We start from the raw sequence: 19,936 nt of genomic DNA on the forward strand, positions 1-19,936 counted from the left end.
GCAGTAGCCGCTCCCGGCTACCGCATCCTCGACCTGCTGGGCTCCGGCGATCCTTCCGCCTCAGCCTTCCGAGTAGCTGGAACTAAAGGCACGTGCTACCACACCCAGCTGATTTTTTTATTTATTGCAGAGATGAGGTCTCACCAAGTTGCCCAGGTGTGTCTCGAACCTAAGGGCTCAGGCTTCTTTCTATTTTTGGTCATTTGACTTCAGTTGCCTGTGTAGCACCTTCCTGATGGTTTTATTGCCCATTGTCTCCACATGTCAAACCCAGAATCAGGGTGAGACAGCAAGCAGCACTTCGATGCTGGTAAACCACATTTTATGACATGGTTGGAGATTCATTATTGTCCTGCTATATGCTGGGCTCCAAAATTCCTGGAGCTTCCAAAAATACCCAGCTTGCTTTTAGAGGCTGGTTTCAGCATTGCAGAATCAGTGTCATCAAGCCCTATCCACTCAGATAACATAGCATTTAAGTAGTCTGCTATTAATGGGCAAAGCATGAGGCTGGAGTCAGGCTGCTATGTTTGTCACTTGCCAGCTCTGTGAGCTTGGGCAAATTGCTTAATCTCTCTGTAACAGGCAATAGAATGCTTTGTATAATATTTTTATAATGCTACTTTGTATACCATTATAAAATTAAATTTAATAGCTGGTTTATTGACAATCTACCATATGCTAGACATTTTACATATCTATTTAACCCTTGCAGCTCTTCCTTGAGTTAAACATTATTCCCATACCTTCCATTTTATAGATGAGAAAACTGAGGCATTTAAAAGTTAGATGAATTGGCTACAAACATTGAGTAAGAAGTAAACTTTTGATTTAGACCCAGAGCTTTCTCATCTAAAGTGTATGGTCTTAATTATTACATTACCCTTCTAGAAGATAAAATGAAATTTAGGAAAATTTATAGTTTTTGGCCTTCAGAAATTTGACCTTCCAGAAGGTGCTCAGGAAGTGTTAGTTTTCTTCTTTCTTGCCTCCCATTGTTTGTAACATCCTTAGTTTTCCTTTCTGTGCTCAGATATTCATACTGTACTTGTATTTGGCTCACTTCCATTTACATTCAGTTAGTCAATAAGTATTTACTGAGTGTCTACTATATGTCCTGCCCTATGCCAGACACTGGGTATTCCGTCATAAATGCAAAAGACACAATCCCCTATCCTCAATGCACTTGTAGCAATGCCAACACCATCCTCCAGGAGTCTCTAAATATGGAGGCTGAGCCACATTGCACTTCTTTAAGTTGGATTAATACCACAGTATTTGCAACTATAATATGATGTTACCTTGGACACCAGGCAATTAGCAAGTAATTAAATTTCCCTTGGTCTGAATACACCTGCAACCAAACTGTCTGCTAAAGTTCTGTTACACTCACTAATTAGCATGAGTTGAATGACAGGATAATCAGAAGGAAAATACTTCCTCTTGGAGACTAGGAGTAAATGATGAAAAGTGGAATGCATTTTTAACATTTTTTGTTTGAGTTTATATTAATGTAGAGTGGATGGGCCCATTGTTTATCAACATCAATGTCTCCAGCAATAAATGTACCTAGGGAGAATTGATATATGCTGATATTTATATTCACTCTTTCACCATCACAAAAACTTTGAAAGTAACTGTTGCTTAGTCACTATCTGAATGGTTCCAACAGCAACAAATATCTCTCAGAGGTAAAAGCAAAGGCACTAGCACCTGATTAAGTGCAGGGGCACGCGTTCTTATTCAAGAAGCCACAATTTTCTTTTTCTTTTTATTTATTTTTTGAGTCAGCGTCTCACCCTGTTGTCCAAGATGGAGTGCAGTGGCATGATCACAGCTCATCACAGCCTCAAGTTCCAGGGATCAGGCAATCCTCCTGCCTCAGTCTCCCATGTAGTTGGAACTACTGGAGTGCACCATCACGTCTGGCTAATTTTTTGATTTTTTTGTGCAGATGAGATCTTGTCTAGGTTGCCTAGGTTGAACTTGAACTCCTGGGCCCAAGCAATCCTCCTTCCTTGGCCTCTCAAAGTGCTAGGATTACAGGCATGAGCCACCACGCCCGGCCAACACAATATTATTTTTATGACCACCTACTACAAAGATACTATAGAAAATATGAAACTCATACCCAAGTTCTCTCCAATCCATTATATTACCTGTTTCAAAAGAGTCTGATGTCAGCTGTAAATCAGGACAAATTATCTTTTTGACTATAGAGTACTGTTCTTAATAAATGGAGAAAAATATTCAATAGATCTTTACAAATTATGTTTCTCCTTTTAAAATTCTTTGGCTCTTTCATTAATAAACTGCTGTAAAACTTCAGTGAGAAGTATCATAGTATCCTTGTGGTATCCCCTACTTAGGAGCCAATGAATATCTCCTAACTGGGGACAAAAAGTCACCACCTGGGCTGTGTGGCTGGACTTGCCACAGTTGAGTCAGTGCTCTGATTCCTCCACCCAGGCCCAGGCTGCAGCCTACCAACATTCAAGAAAAGCCATGAATCAGGGCTGCTGCAGTAGCCGTGAGTTAGAACAGACTGGGACTAAGTAAGAAGGCCTGAGAGTCCATTCTGGGTTTTTAAATGTCTATTATTCAAGGCATTTGCAGGCCCTTAAACAAAAGCTCACTGGACAAACTTCAGTGTTCCAAGCTCTAAAGGAATTTAGCTTAATGCTAATGCAGAAAAAATTCCCCAGCCACTCATGTAACTTTATTAGACAAAGTGGAGCATGCCTGCTCTTAAAGAAGAAGAAAAAAGACATTATTTTCTCTTTCGGAGATTGTGCTGCCCTAGAAAGGGAATGCATTTGAAGTAGCAAATGTAGACATTTCAGGCAAATGTGTACTTTGTCTTCAAATGAACAGCTTTCAAAATGATCTTGGTTAAGCTCCCTTTTATTTTTATCTTTTATTCCCCTACAATGCTAGCTGAGGTTACCCATCTCCCAACAGCTACCAAATGGACTAGTAATTGTAAGGCTCGGTGATTTAATTAGACTCATTCTAAACACTCACATTTTTATCAATTAGTTAATGGGCTAAAGAGAGTCTCTTTGTTGGAGCCAGGTCATGTGGAAGCTAGAGGCTTCTTGAGGGCAAGAAGCTGAAGAACAGCAGCGTTAATATCTGTAATTAACCTCAGGAGTCCTAGGTTGTTCAATTAGGAATGACCTCCCTTCCCTTCCATATGCCTTTCGTCAGATGGAGTTTTAATGTGAAAATAATCAGTGAAGAAAAATGAACCCCAAAAAAATGTTTCCCAAAAAATTAGATCTGGATGAAAACAAGACAAAAAGAAAAAGTTCCTCATCTCGGGTGCTTCTCAGTTATTTGTTCAGCTAGGGCTGTTCACTGGTGGCATTCCTAAAATAGTAATTCTGCGTTTTTCAGATCAGCAGTGCTACTGGTAATAGCTATCAGGAAATCTTTTAAAATAGGGTTCTTCCTTATCACACAGGCCAACTCTAAAACAGAAATGATCTGCTGTGCTTTTGAGAAATGTTAGCCTGAGATGACTTTTTATAAATTATTGCCTTCAACTTCTTTGGCTTGGAGAATTCTATTTACTATTTCCCTAGAAAGAAGGCTTTCCTCTTTTGGCTATAGTTATAATAAATACATACTAGATACATTAAATCAAATGTTATTTTATATATTAAACAAGCTAGTCAACTTCTACTCTTGTAAGAAATCCATGGGCCGTTCCTATGTAGTACATACTTATTCCCACTTGCTGATTACTGATAAAAACATGAAGTGGCCTTGCACATTAAAGACCAGTATTGAGTTTTAAAAATTAATCTGTGAGGAAGGGATAAAACAATTTACAAATTAAAATATACAAAGACCTTGGAAGACTGAGGCAGAAGGATCACTGGAGTCCAGCAGACACTGGAGTGGCCATGAGTGTGCCACTGTACTCCAGCCTGGGCGACAGAGTAAGACTCCAACTCCAACTATATATATATACACATACACATATATCATATATATATACACATACACATATATCTATGATATATGTGTATGTGTATATATATATAGTTGGAGTGTATATATGTATATATAGATATATGTGTATGTGTATATATATATATATATATATATATATACACACACTCACACATACACACACACATACAACGACCATAATGAATGATCTATCAGAAAAAAATTCACATTCTCAAAGAATATACACTATTTTTTTATTTCTAACTAAAACTTTATATTTTGAAGTTAGAGGAAAAGACGTATTCACTTTGATGCCAAACACATCAAAATAGTAGAAGTTACAAAAATAACTTGTTTTCTGCCTGGTTAGCAGTCATTCACAGATGAGAAAATGAAGGACTGAATTTTCAAGAAACATGTAAAACAGAGAGGAAAGGACATTTATTTTGAGGATTTTAACAAAAAAGGAAGATGGACTATCATTGAGAAAATCAAATTCTTTCAGGCTTCCATCACAAACTTTGAGTCCTATCTATTGCCCCCAGTCATCAAAATGAAATACACCAAAGCAGCTGGTAGAAAGTAGCAATTCCTTGTTCCCACTGTAATTGTGTGCATGTATCAGTGGTTCTGACCAGTAGCAGTTTACGTTTATTGTTATGGTCAACAATTATATTGTGCATGCTCAGTAAATATGCTGCTCTGCTGTGCTTCATAAATGTCCCCTTTGTTTCTTTCATCATTAGGCAGACATCCATTCTGTACAATGTCCAACTTCCAGACAGGTGGAATAAGGAGGTGGCATCTGTCTAAATATTGAATGCCACGCTTCCCCCATCTGCTGTAATAACAGTGCTTGGGTCTGCTTGGCTTCAGTTATCCTCTTCTGCATACAACCAGTCAGCCATATGCCCTATATAACTGCACGTGCCACCAGAGCGACAGGGCCTGTTTTGCAGCCTCTGAGCTAGTAGCCAAACAAGTGGGGAAAAGAGAGGAAAGAAGAGGTGGAGGTTGGAGATCAGGCAAGTGCAGGAATCAGCAGGTGATGGTCAATACAGACACTGAGAGCTGCTCAAAGAACCAATAGAAAAGGCCTTCAAAAGTCAATGGCCAGCATAGAGCACACTGCCAATCAAATTTTACAGGACATACCTTCCAGGCTAGGCAAATAAGAAGATTTAGAGCACATGGCAGTTCATCGTTTATAATCCTGTCTTAGCCCAGCATGGCTTAGTGATAGTTCAGTGACAGATGATGAGCACATGACAGCTGCAGGATCTTATACAAACGCATACAGTAAAATTAAAATTAAATTAGTGACACACGTGTACACATTGGTTGTGCAACAGTTACACAATCTGTTCGGGATCCCTCATAGACTCTCACTAGGCCTTCAATGCAAAATACCGACAAGGACTTTGAAAAGGAACTCAGGAGTTGGTTCTAGACAGAGAGAGCCCTCGCCTTGGGCAAAGGTGGAATTCAAAAGGACTCTAAGGCAAATAAAGGTGCTTAGATTCCCAGTCACAAAAATGGCAAAGTGTAAGGATACTTCCCTAATTAAACTAGACTTAGGGTTTTGAATATTTAAAGGAGGAGAAAGAAGGCCAACGAGGAAGTAGGTGTGTTGGCCTGGATTAAATCATTAACTGTCTTGCTCCTTCATCCTGTAATCTGCAGGTTTCATTACTAACAGTTTTCATACGCTTTTTTAAAAACGTGAATGCCTATACCTGAGAACTCTAATTGGAATGTAACTTCTATTATTTGAAATATCTTAGTCCTTGGCTACAAAATATGTGTTCCTTCATTCGACTGAAGATTTGTTTTAGGTAATTTACCCTGATAAGGGATTCCCCAAATCATGTTTCTTCATGAAACCTTATAAAAGTGTCACATATTTTTGGAAATTTCAGTTTTATTTTACTATTTTTATTGTCTTTCCTTGATCTCTTCTCTACAAAAAGATAAAAAAAATAAAATAAATTAGCCAGGCATGGTGGCATGTACCTGTAGTCCCAGCTGCTCAGGAGGCTGAGGTGGAAGGATCGCCTGAGCCCAGAAGCCCAGGAGGTCAAGGTTGTGTTTGAGCTATGATCATGCCACGGCACTCCAGCCTTGGTGACAGAGTGAGAACCCAACTCAGAAAAAATTTTAAAAAAGAAAGAAAAAGAAATCAAAGTGTAAGTGTTCAAAGATTCTTTAATTGGAAATTAGGAGGTGATTTTATCACTACCTCATGAAAATTAAAAAATCTCCATAATCCTATATTCAAAACACAATTAGAGTTCATAGGTAAGATTTCACTGTTAGGAAAGTACAATTCTTGTAAGTTTTTAGACATGACCCCGAAGCAATTTGGAAGTCAGCCTTGGGAGGCACCTTAAGCACTTCTTGGCCTTTTCTTTATTTATAAACATATTCACACTAATTCTGAGGTTTTCTTCATGTTTAATAGTGTGGAAGACAGACATGATTTAAAGCAGAGGAGCAGACCCTAAATGGGAGGCAGGAATTGAAAATTAGGTGAGGAAGTATTGAGTGTATAATAAGTTTAAAAGGCAAAGTAATAAGTTCTTTGTTTGAATCTTAATTCCACTGATTTTTTTTTGCATGTGACTTTGGTCAAATTGCTTATTTCTTTTGATGTTTTGTTACATAAGTCAATCATAGTGTTCAAAGAGGTGCTGTGAGGATTAGCAATATAAAAATGTGCTAATAATTTAAAGTAGTCTTTAGAAAACTTTCTTAATTAAAAAGCCTTCATGAACTATTTTATATATTAAAATATACAATTGATTTATAAAGTAATTACATAATATTATAAATTATTATAAACATTCAGTTCTATGGAGTTATGATTTGGTTTTTGTTTTGTTTTGTTTTGTTTTGAGTCAGGGTCTCACTCTCACCTAGGCTGAGTACAGTGGCACAATCATGGCTCACTGCAGCCTTGACCTCCTGGGCTCAGGCAATCTTTCCACTTCAGCCTCCCAAGTAGCTGGGACTACAGGCATGCTCCACCAAGCCTGGTTAATTTTTTAAATTTTTTGTAGAGACGCTGTTTCGCCATGTTGACCAGGTTGGTCTTGAACTCCTGGGCTCAACCATTCTTCCTGCCTTGGCCTCCCAAAGTGCTAGGATTATAGGTGTGAGTGACTGCCCCCAGCCCCTCTTTGATTTCTATATGATATGTAGCTTAAGCCAAGTTTTACTAAGTATACACACAAATTATCATATGGCTCAATTAAAGAGATTTCCTTTAAAAAAGAAAGAAAGAAAGAAAGAAAGAAAGAAAGAAAGAAAGAAAGAAAGAAAGAAAGAAAGAAAAAAAAATGGGGGAAAAACCACATTCATAAGCAAATTTTGTTGTTGTTGTCTAACCAGTTTCTGCTGAATCCAAATTATCTGCCTCACTCCTACAACTGCCAAACAAGCTTTAGCAAAGGTCATGAGTGCTGTGTGGTGGTACAGTACAAAGCATGGAAAACACTAATTCTACAACAGTCTACATTTACTGTAAGGTCGCAGACCCCTTAACTTTTGAAAGAAAGTAAAAAACAAATGACAATTTTGAATCTCTATCACTACCTTTCTTTTGTATATCCAAACAACACACTGAAAATCTGCCCCCTCCAGCACCAAGTATTCAACTTAGATTCCAAGTTCATCCAAATCATGAGTGTGAGTGTAGTCTGTGAACTTATGAGTACAAAAATCACAGGGATTGCAGTCCTAGCCTCTGCGAGGTCTGGAGTTCCACAGAGGCTCAGCAATAAGGATGTACACACAAGGAAATATACTTTTCTTTCAAAGGTTGAAGAAAGTGGAAAATAAACAACAATAGTAAATAATATGTATGTTCCATTAAAGAAATACACACATGCATTTCATATAAACACAGTCACACAAAGGGAACATCAGTCAGATTGTTGTAAAAGTCGCCCAAGGGACTGAGAGTACAAGACTGGGAAATGAAAAAAGCCTACCTATAATGGGAAATAGCAGCAATCACCGCAGGTAGTCTCAAGTTTATTGAAAAATGATATAAATCATAAAAATACCAAGTAAATTATAAACATACATCATTAGGCTGGTTATTGGGTTGATGAAGTGGCCACATTTGGTGTTGCTGTGACCAACAGGAGCAAGGGTTTCCTTTGGAGGGACTTCTGTGTCCAAGGTCCTCTGCAGCCCACCCAGTAGGATGAAGCTCAGATCTTTCCTGGGTGAGCAGCAGTGAAAAGAGAAGGCAGGGTGGAGAATGATCTTTTTATATCATCAAACAAAACTTCAAAAAAATCTCTTCATCATCATCATCATCATCATTATTATTATTACCAGCCTAAGGTTTTCATTAAAAATAAAAGAACTGTATTCAGAAGGCAAATCTGATGCAAATCCTTAGAGTAAAAGAAGCAAGAAAGATTTAGCAGTTCACCCTTGTATTACTGTTATGATTACTCTTTATTACTTTACACTTACACGGCACTTTATTTTTTCCAAGTGCTTTACAATCCTTAATTACTTAATCTTGAAATATATTTAGAAAGGCACTTGAATTTATTTGACGCTGCTATTCAAAACCTATTTTGTCCCATTTTCAGCCCCTACTTGTGGCAGTACAGTATCTTCCTGCTGGGAATCGAGGTGCAGAAAGGGGTGGCTGATAGAAAGGAGCTCCTGAAGAAAAATGGAGGGGGAGGGAGGAGAGGAAAAACCAGCCTGTGTTCAAATAACAATAATCAGCAAAGACTACTACTCTCTTTGGCATTCTTTGCCAATCCAGCGTCTTTCAAATTTTTAAATAATCAGTAATTTATAAAATGCAATAAATATAGATTATGCATACCATACACATGACAGATTTTTCTAACTGAATTATGTTGCTTGTCATACAAATAGGTAGTCCTGAACCAATTAAAAAACAAAACCACGTTGTAATGTAGTTAAGGGAATTTCTTGAGGCCAGTTCTTAGTTACAGGGTCCTTAAAGACAGAGAAGAAGAAAAAGAAAAACATGGAGAACAATATCATCATTCTATCAGCAGTTAACTTGAGTCTACTTATGCATGATCAAAAACTACAAATATGTATAAACAGCATGAAATAATCGCTGGGTTTACAATATGAAATGATTTTTAAAAGCAAAACCGACAACAATTCTGGTGTCACTATGTTCGGAGACTAAAGACTAATTTTGTGATGCACAGCCAAACTGAGGTAGTGGTAGGGAAATTAGGGTTAAGAGGCTAACCTCCCTCCCGAGTTCCCTTTGAAGATTTCTATATTCTGGGGGAGAGGGTAATGAAAATATTTTACCTCCTCTATTGCAATTAGGTCAGTGGGCCAAAGAAAAAAGCTGCTCACACCACCACACGCCAATGCAATTGCAATCCCCAAGGAGGCAGAAGGGATGGTGTTCAGCTCTCAGCTATATCGGAAAGGCTAAGTCCAAGGGCAGTGAACAAACTTCCTCCAGAACGGGTCTTCCTCTCTAGCTGTGGCATTCTGACAAGGGAATGAAGGAGCAAGTCTTCCTTCTTAAGCTTCTCACACCTGAAGAGCACTCATACTAGCAAGGAGAACGAGGAAGCCAAAACAAACCATGTCGGAAGCTTGGAGAGGAGGGCCAGGATTTATAAGGATGAAAATGACGGCCTTCACATCTAGGTTCCCCTGGTAAGAAAAGAAAGCCGTAGCTGGAAGGATCCCTCCATTTGGTTGCTTTGTTGTTTTTCTATTTTCATTTCTGACACTGATGAGGCAAAGGAGTGTCACAGAGAAAATTTAGAAACCAGAAACTTAATAAAACAGCTCTAAACATGACAGCATTTATGAAAAAGATTAATTACTAGGAGTAAAGAGGCCTGATGCCAGGAATTTATAGGATTGATACAAATACGATGCCCTGCTGGGCTGCTAGGCCCATAAAATGCAACCCTAATCTTCAGCCTATTATTGTTTTTGCAGAAACAACAGGCTTCAGTCATGACAACAAAAGGGTATATAATAGAGTTTTAGTAGGAGAAAAAAAATCACTATAGCCATGGAAAATAAACACCGCTAGAGAATCTGTTTGTGAACACCAACCCAACCTTCCCTTAAAGCACTAGCGTCTACAGAGAGAAGGTGGCATTGTTGTGTGTATCTCAGAGGGCTCAAGGAAAGGAGAGGACCAATTAGTAAGAAGAAATGAGGCCACTAACAGTTCTGATTGGCAGTGGACAGAGAGTTTGTTCTTCATTTGGGAAATAATCCGGCTGCCTTCTTAAATAAGAGAATTGCTCTTGGAAAGGTGGTAGGGCAACCTCTGCCGACAATCACTGCTTTGATTTCTTGTAAACATTCTTAAAGCTTCCCTCCCACTCATGGTTCTCCTCCTTATGCATCTTGCCCATCTCTTATAATTGATGTGTCTGACATTCAGAAACACTTTGTAAAACCACAAATTAGTCATGGCAGGAACAAGAAAAGAAGCTCAACTCAGCAATTGGATTACACTAACCAATCAGACTGGTGTCTGCCTTTGTTTGTACTTGCCACTTTGATGGTAAAGAGAAAGACAATTTTCATAACTAGTAATTTGAGGTTTGTACTATATTCATATTTAAAATCATACATATTTTCTGGGAACCAACTGGAGGAAAAACAGTAAGCCATCTATGTTAGTGTGTCCATAACATCTTTGAAAACGATGAATGGGTATATAAAAACACCTACTCCTAAGTGCAACAACCTGTGTTCACATATGAATTATCTTGACGTTCTACATCATTCAGAGTGTTTGTTTATAACATATGGTGTCTGTTTCACACACTAACAGTGACTTCTTAATTTGAAGTCAGCCACAATCAGTGGTCCTAAATCCTCACTGTCTCCAGGATTAATTATGGGCACTAGACAGCAATAGCAATCCTCTCTTCCTGATAAGCTCTATAGACAAGTTGGCAAGAGGAGAAAATAGGCCTTTCAAGGTTAGAGAGTTTCCAGAGCTGACATACACAGGCCTTTCATGACATCCATTTGGAAATGGAATATTAAAGATAAAACTGCCTCCATTACTAGGGCATCTTAGCAAAACCTCACACATGCAAGAAATGTTATTTCTAAATGCTTGCTTGTTTACTTTTCATTACAGCAGGTTTCTACTTTTTTCTCTTAGTAGAACAATTTAAAGACCCATCTACCTTTGCATCTGCAGTGACTCAGCAATTGTTAAATAAACAAAACAACAACAAACACTCATAATCAGAATAATGAACCAAGCAGCAGCCTTTAGTTCCACGGTGGCTACACAGCTTCACAAACCAGAACCTGTGGGAACTGAGTGTTTCCAAGACACACTGCTTCACTATGGAGAAAAAGAATACAGGTCTCTGCCCACAGACAAATAGAGTAGCTGCAGTGCAATTGACAATGTACCTGCCTGTGTTCTCAACAATTTCCAATCTAAAGACGGAATTCATTGTCAGAATCTCTCACGCAGACTTGTTCACATAACAGATGCTCTAACCAACTTACTGTTTTAGGAATGTACTATTTTACCTGCACATCACTGACAAGACTGGGGAAGGGGTTGCATGATTTCTTGAGATTCTTTCTAGTCCTATTTTTCAAATTCTAGGATGTTTGATCAGGGTAGGCTGATTGTATTGTGGGTACCTTGTTCATACACTCACTTGAAAACTTTCCGTGCACCTACAAGGGGCTGAGCACTGTGCTGGGACTCAGGGTACAATAGAGAGTGAACACTAGGGTTCCTGCCTCTGGGGGTGCCAGAAGAGAAGGGGTACCAGATCATTCTGGGGATTTGGGAAGGTTTCTTTGATGAAGTGACTTGGGGGCTGAAACCTTAAGGAGCAGTAGGAATTACCCAGATAAGGCAGGGGAGGGAAAATGGAAGTCAGTTCTCTCTAGGCAAAGGGCACAGCACAGACAGAGTTGCTGAGGTGAGAGAGGGCAAATTTCTTTAAGGAACTGAAACAAGCCTGGTGGCTAGGAGTGAAGAGGGCCTGGCACTGGAGGAGGCACCAGGTGTGGGCAGGGGCCCAATTGCAGGGTCTGGAAGAGTAATTACAAAATCCCAGACCCTTTTTCTTATGAAGTCCTCTGTTCTTATAGTCTTATTACATTGTGAACAAATAAGACTGTAGGATCTCACTTTGGAAACATCCAAAGATTTAACTGCCCTAGGTTTCTAGGGTTTACAGTGTGAGCTATTCAGACATCTCCCTCCTGTTTGCAATTTACACCACACTTTAAAGGTTTAGCCATCTATTAAATTTAGAGTTGTAGCCAGGCTCGGTGGCTCAGCCTGTAATCCCGCGCCATATGGAGGCTGAGGTGAGTGGATTGCCTGAGTCCGTGGGTTCGAGACCCGCCTGGGCAGCGAGACTTCATCTCTACAATAAATCAAAAAAAAAATCAGCCGAGCGTGGTAGCGCATGCCTGTAATTCTGGCTACTTGGAAGGCTGAGGCGGAAGGATTGCTGGAGCCCAGCAGGTCGAGGCTGCGGTGGCTGGAAGCGGCCACCGCACTCCAGTCTGGGCGACAGAGTGAGACTCCAACTCAAAAAAAAAAAAAAAAAAAATTTAGAGTTGTAGCCAAAATGTTCTCATTTTCATAACAGGTTAGTGTCTGAGTTAGGGACTTCACTAACATGCAGATGAATAAAATCCTTTATAATTGGCCTATATGCAACACAATTTTGATCTTTTATGAACAAAACTTCAGTTCTACCATAGCTAAAGAATTTGTTCCTCAGTGTCTTCTTGTTAAACTATGCAAGTGATTTTTTAAAGGTAAATACCAGCACTAAGATAGTGTCCTAATAAAACTGGCTAATTCTTGAAAAAGACAAATAAAACAAACAAAAAATCAGTGAAACCTATTATGAGATTAACTTAGCCTGCCAAAGTGTGTCAAAGAATTGAACTTACTGTAGATATACAATTATGTAAGAAATAGTTTGATGTCTTTGGAAAGTTGACTCCATGGAAAACAACACAAGGAAGCATCATAAACAGGAATGTGTTGACTAATACACTTGACTTAAACATCACTGAAGAAAACATCTTTGTTTTTCTTAGCATAAACATGTGTATTACTGATGTAAAAGTACTGAGCAGTACATTTTGCCATTTTTCAATTCAAAAATGGCCTCCATGCATCAACTCCACACTTCATTGATTATTCTAGGGCCTTCCTAAGCTTTTCCATCTCTTTCTGGGGCTGGGGTTCTTGTCTCCCGTGGTTGACTATACCTTGGTAAGGAATATATTTTCAGGATTTTTTTTTTTTTTTGAGTTGGAATCTCACTCTGTCGCCCAGACTGGAGTGCAGTAGCCACTCCCAGCCATCGCAGCCTTGACCTGCTGGGCTCCAGCAATCCTTCCGCCTCAGCCTTCCAAGTAGCCGGAATTACAGGCATGCGCTACCATGCCCGGCTGATTTTTTTTTGATTTATTGTACAGATGAGGTCTCGCTGCCCAGGCGGGTCTCGAACCCGCGGGCTCAGGCAATCCACTCACCTCAGCCTCCCCAAGGTGCGGGATTACAGGCTGAGCCACCGAGCCCGGGTTTTTCAGGATTTTTAATAAATTGCATTTTAACCCTATATTCTGTCTACTTTTACTCAACTTCTCCTCATTTTTTTTTTTAAAAAAACATGATATTAATTTTTTTCTCCCCTCTGGACCAAATGCTGCTTTTGCACAAAGGCAGCATTTTTTTTTTCTTATCTATCAAATAGAGACTTCTGTCCCTTTCTGCCATCTCTTCAGCACTGGCACTGGTAACAGCAGCAGATCAGTTCTTTAGGCTTTGTTTTGTTTTTTCAAGTTGACTGATGGTTCTCAGCACTCTTTCCCTCAAGAGAGGGCTTAATTTTCAGGAACAGGAACCCAAACATCAGGAATAATGTCTTCCTTCAGTTGCTAAAGAGCAACTATTACAATAAAATCCACTCAATTTATCCAGAAGCCATATTTGCAGCTTGTTAATTACATAGCTCTACAACAACCCTCCGGGCTATCAGCTATTTGGCCATTTTACTTTTCATTGGCACTTTCAGCAGGAAAAAACCAAGAAAAACCAGAGGGTTGAAGTTCCCATAAAACAGCCTCAGTTTCTTCCCTCTGTATTTAGAATCTCATAATTTCGGGGATCGGAAAAGGCTTTAGGGATCACCTATCTCATCCCAGACATGAGAAAACTGAGGCCTAGGACTCCTGTGACTCCCAAGGAGACAACGCTGATGTGATAGCAGTGTGAAGATAGACAGCTGACTCCTAATCCTGTGCGTCTCTATTTTATTATAGATACTCTCTTCTGGAACAGGAAGTAGAAGTTTGAAATTCTAGTTCCATCTTAGCTTCCTTCTGACACTGTACTTGTAGAGGAGTTTCATAACATTTCTGAAGCCTAGAATGATAACACCTGCCTTATCTATTTCACAGAGTTATTATACAGGAAGTACTTTAAAAAAAATAAAAGGGGCAGAAGAAAATATATTTGAAATACTGTAGTCAAATCTGTCTGATTCCTAAGAGAATGGCAAACAACACAAGAAATTAGCTTCTGGCATGAGACCTCACACCCTGGAGATGCCACCAAAGTGAGTCCAGAACATGAAACCCTGAGCTCTTCCCTGAACAGATCAGTGTGGGGAATGGAGGAAAGAGAAACCAGGCAGGCCAGGTATCACACAAACATGGCAGGCACTTCTCTGCTGTGAACCTTTTCTTCCCCAAAGTGCCATGGGAGGCTCTCTGCAAAGCTACCTGGGGCAAAAAGATGCCACTGCCAGCTCAGCACTAGCAGTGGCAGTGGGGTAGTATCAAGACAGCCCTGAAGTCCAGTTGCGTAAGGAGCTAATGATATAACTTAATCTATATGCTTCTAGAAATTGCAACCAAAATTCCAGGAAGTTGTTTTAGAAACTTTAACAAACTTATTCTAACTTGAATATGGGAAAATAAAGATCTATGAATGGCTAAGATACTATTGAAAAAGAAGAACAAAGAGGGAGGAGAAGCATGATTCCCCCATGAGATGTTATAAACTATGCAAAGAAATCCTGCAGACCAATATGAAAAAAACATTCCATCTGAGAGCTAACAAATAAAAGGAAAAATAGGCAACAACACTCCAGAGAGATGCAAATTAAAAGAACCATACAATCACTTTAATGAACCTCAGATTAGTACAACATTGGGAAGTCAGATAGCGCCAAGTGTTGGAGGTTATGTGGGGAATTATAGACCCTCATGCATTGCTAGTAAGAGTATAGACCAGAACGGGGAAGTTGGCATATAACTGACACTATTTATTATACATACCTGCGAGAAATTCTCATACAGTTTCAAAATGATCATATACAAGAATGTCCCTGACAGCATTTTCGTAACAGTGGAGAGTTGGAACAAGGTAAACAAAAATAAGGCAGCAGATGCATATAATACATGTAGTGATCAAAAAGCCATGTACTCTAAGTAGATACAGCAACATTTACAGATCTTAAAAACAGTGTGGAGGGAAAAACTTGAGGTGGAATGAGATCTACAGTACGGTATCATTTATTTACACTAAAATCGTGCATATACCCCCTAAAACCCCACACTGCAAATTTTCCAAAGATACATGCATATCCAAGGAAAACCATGATCTGCATTAGAGAGATACCTATGGAAATAGTGGGGCAAACAGGAATAAGGTTGGGGTGCTGATGGTGTGCTGGGAATGAAGAGTGTGATGAACCTGACTGAGGTTAAAAATAAATTCCTCTAACAGAAAAGTTTAATGAGCTGTTTTCTGATACCCTAAGACCAACAAGGAAAGGAACACTGTAAAAATTAAAGTGTTCATTTTGGACTTTTATTTATAAAATAACATTCTCAAGGACAGACAACCTCTATGGCCTCATAAATTCAGAATCATCCAGGGAGAGAATCTAAACATTAAGCATCTCTTTATAGAGTCTGTCTCATCAAACTGGCATAGGGGAAAATTTGCAAATCCAAAAAAAAATGTGCTAAGCATCTTATTAACAGCTGGAATAAAAACAAATATCGGTGTTTGGGGGCCTAGTTTCAGAGAAAACCACTAAGAAAGTGATATAGTACTTTGGGAAGGTGAATAAGTGCCATTCATGGTACATGCAGACATCACCTCTCTAGGACATCCCACATATTTGCACCAGGGACAATTCTAAATGTCTAAAATATGAGAATAAAAATTATGGGAATCCATCTCTTTATTAACTTCATTTCTAATTTTGTTATTAGCATACATACAGTGATTAAATAAAGTATCATTTGAAAAGTACTTTCTATTTCAGTGATTCACAGCTATTACCATAAAGCTGCTCAAATAGAAATAGTATAGTTATAACTTCATGTCAAAAGAACTTCATTTCCAAAGGAATTTCACAGTGCATGCAGTGTGGCCCCCTATCTACAGAAGGCACTGGAAATGAATTACAGGTCTGTGAGTTGTGCCCCTTTTAACTCTGAAATCATCTGCCCGGTGTTGGGTGTTGTCATATGGGGCATTGTAGATCCCTGAACAGCATTCGGTTGCTCCTCTTCTTCCAGCCCTGCATGGACTATCACCAGTGCATTACTAATTGAACATGATGGGCACTAGGTTGATTAAAGAGAAAATTGCATTCTACTTATCAAATGCTGATTAGCATAAGTAGCACATGTGCTTGCTTTTTCCTGCCCTATTCAATAAACATTTCATTAGAAAGATGAATTCTGTCACTTGGGACATGGGGTTCTAACTCATAAACTTCTTACTTGACATATACTATTCAGAGGAACTTGATATATAGTCCACAGTTTGTGTTGCCATATTTATTTGGAAAAAATTCCCAAGCAAATCTTGATCGGTGTTTCCCTTTTGAAATAAAGGGAGTGAAAGAGAAAGATTATGGAAGATCTTTACCTAAGGCTGTGAAGAGCAGCTGACGCAGGCCTCTGAGAAACAGACCAGAGCCCACCTGGGGAGAGACCCAGGAGTCAAGGTGAACTCTCAGAAGACCTTGGCACAGGCCGGCTGCAAAGGACCTAGGGGAAGCCAGCTCCCACTTGTTGCTGCACAGCTCCAGGCCTAGTCTCTAGCAACTTTTCAAGCAGCTGGTGACTGCCTCCCCCACCTTACCTCCCCTTTCCTCTAAATAAAATTGGAAGAAAGCAAGTGTAGAAAAAATAAGGTGAGTAAATAATTGACTATTTCCCTGTTACAGTTGCCACCTCTTGGCATGTCTGCCCAGCTAACAATGGTTTTCTCACTTCTGGAAATAGTTCTCCTACCCTGCCTGTCTACACGGTAACATGGCTTGTACTTTATTACCTACCAGGATCTTCATGGACTGGATTGGGGGTGGGGACACCCATCTCATGTTAGACCAATTTCACTCCTTCTTCCAAATTTGGAAACAGTTCAAAGAGGCAGGAAGCTAAATTTCATCAGTACTTGGGATCACAGCAGGTACGCTCAGGCCATACCTGCTATGAAGGCCATATTCCACCACATGTACCAGAGAAAGAAAAAGAAAGAGAACTGGTCAGAGAGAAAGTAAATGACAAAGGAATTAAATATAAATACCTGGAAGAAAAAAAGAAACCTAGAAAGCTCGAAGGCTTTGGATTCAGCTCCATGACTGCCTCCTGCAGCCCTGCACTCGATACTAAAAGTAAACTCCTTGATCCTGAAATAGCTTTCCCACTTTTGCTTAAACTATTTTGAGTTAGTTTATTTTTACATGCAACCAGTGAGCCTTGACTAATTAAGATAATATTTTTATTCCTAGCAGCCCAAAGTAACTGACAGAGAATCCCAGCAATCAACAATATCTATGAGGAGCTAGTGCCAAAATGTCCACAAAAGTTGACAAGATGGAAAGCAAATGGCCAGGCAAAGCAAGTTCAAGTGTTAGCAGCTGCACAGGAGAAAGACCAGACACAAAATCAAACAAAATAAAAGCAAATGACTCCCAAGAAGGAGTCAGGATTCAGAGATACCAGAAAGAAATAGGGGTGGGTTTTTTTAGGAAAAAAAAAAAAGAAGACAATTCTGTATGTCCTGACTTTAGATTGCAAACTGTCAACCTTTCTGTCTTTTAATTCACCCTTCCTCCTCCTTGCCTCACTGAAGGATCAGGTGACCAACCTCCAGCAGGAGGTAGAAAAGCTGTTTTCTGAAGAAATCGAATCAGGGGTTCTCCAGGCAAGGAGGAGGACATGGGCTCTCCAGGCAAGGAGGAGGACAGGGTGAATTAAAAGACAGAAAGGATGACAGTTTGCAATCTAAGTCAGAACTGCGCAGTATTCTTTTCCATAATTCTAGGATATGCCTTGTTTTTAATGTGTTAAATACAGCCACTGTAACATGGGCGAATGAAGTGGATGCTGACCCGGGCATTGAGGTAGGGTTCTTCAGGCTTCAGCCCCTTTGTTGCTAGCTTGTAGGGAGTGAGGTCTCAGCAAAGCTTGAGTGAGGGGCAGTCTGACAGCTGTATGCCACTAGTAACAGAGGTTCAATATTTTAACAACCAGTATGGCTGCACTAGTGTGTACCGGTTGAATAACACCCCTATTCATACACAGGCAAGAAATCAGAGAATTAATTCTTTTCTGGAGAAACTGAACAGACCTAGAGAAAAAATACTGAAAACTTAGGGTCCCCCAATATAACCCAACCACCCTACAGCAAAACTCTACCCATACACATAGAACATCCAATTGGCTTTTAGTACCTCATGTTTAAACATATTGGCTATCCAAGGATCACTCTGCTTTTGAGGAAAGTCTCTGCAATTAAAGATGGAGACCAGACAAACAATAAAAATACAGAACCCAGAGGAAACAAAAACAAGGCAGAAAACAGAAAGAAAAAAAAGCTTCCAAAAAAACAACAACCCACAACTGTAATTAACATCTTCGAAGAGCTGAGAAGAAACTACAAGCATAGGACAAAAACAACTAAGAAAATGCATTCATACATTCAGCAGCTATTTATTAAGCATATATCAGACACTTCTACTAACCATATCCTATTTGCTCCCCTCTAAATTGTTCTGTTTGGCTGGTTGCCTACCCACCATCCCCAAGTCATGGTCCTTAAGCAGTTTTCATCCCTCTCAGCTGAACATCAGCAGCTGACTAATACATCTCCTTGTCTCCAGTCTTGCTTCCCTATAACTGACCATTTACATTTATGGTATGAACTCCCAGTATCTACAGGATCTCCAGTGACATGGCTCCTCTTTATCTGGTCTCTGGCACTGCTCCCGCCTCATTTACCACTCTCTCCCCCACTCAACAATACCAAAGCATTTGAAGTTCCCCTAACATCATTGGACATTTCATACCATACCTTTGAGTTCCTTCTACCTGAACTCATCTCCCAACCAGGTGCAATCTTTGAGTCTCACTTTGAGGCTTGAAATATATACCTGCTCTCATCCCACCATAACCCTGGGTAGCACTGAAATCCCCCTCACTGCCACTGTACCACTAACATTATGTTCTCCCCCTTGCGTATGGGTGGATTACATGTCTGTTGCCCCCTTCTAAATGATGTACTCCTGGAGGCCAGTGCCTTCTCTCATGTGTCTTTTAGGTCCTTTTGACTTAGTGCAGGACTTGATCCCTGGGGAAAAAATGTTTTCTGAATGACTGGATGTATAGATGAGTGGATGGATGAATTTAGAAACTGAGGAAGGTCTTGTGGGATGAGTCAGGATCTGGACTGATAGAAAGAAAAGAGGAAGGGATTCCACACAGAAAGAATGCAATGAGTACAGAGATGGAGTAGGTGTGGGCACAGTGAGACTACCACCCTACCTAGAATATGGGGCAGGTGCTAGGCAGAAGAGATTCCATAGAGTCTCTGCAACAAGGAGTTTGGCTTAGATATGGCAGAGAATAGGAGGTGTTTTTGATGTTGTTGTTGTTTTGAGTC

Source organism: Carlito syrichta, unplaced genomic scaffold, assembly GCF_000164805.1.
Source record: "Carlito syrichta isolate Samal-C Ts95f unplaced genomic scaffold, Tarsius_syrichta-2.0.1 Scaffold308823, whole genome shotgun sequence".
Lineage (NCBI taxonomy): Eukaryota > Metazoa > Chordata > Mammalia > Primates > Tarsiidae > Carlito > Carlito syrichta.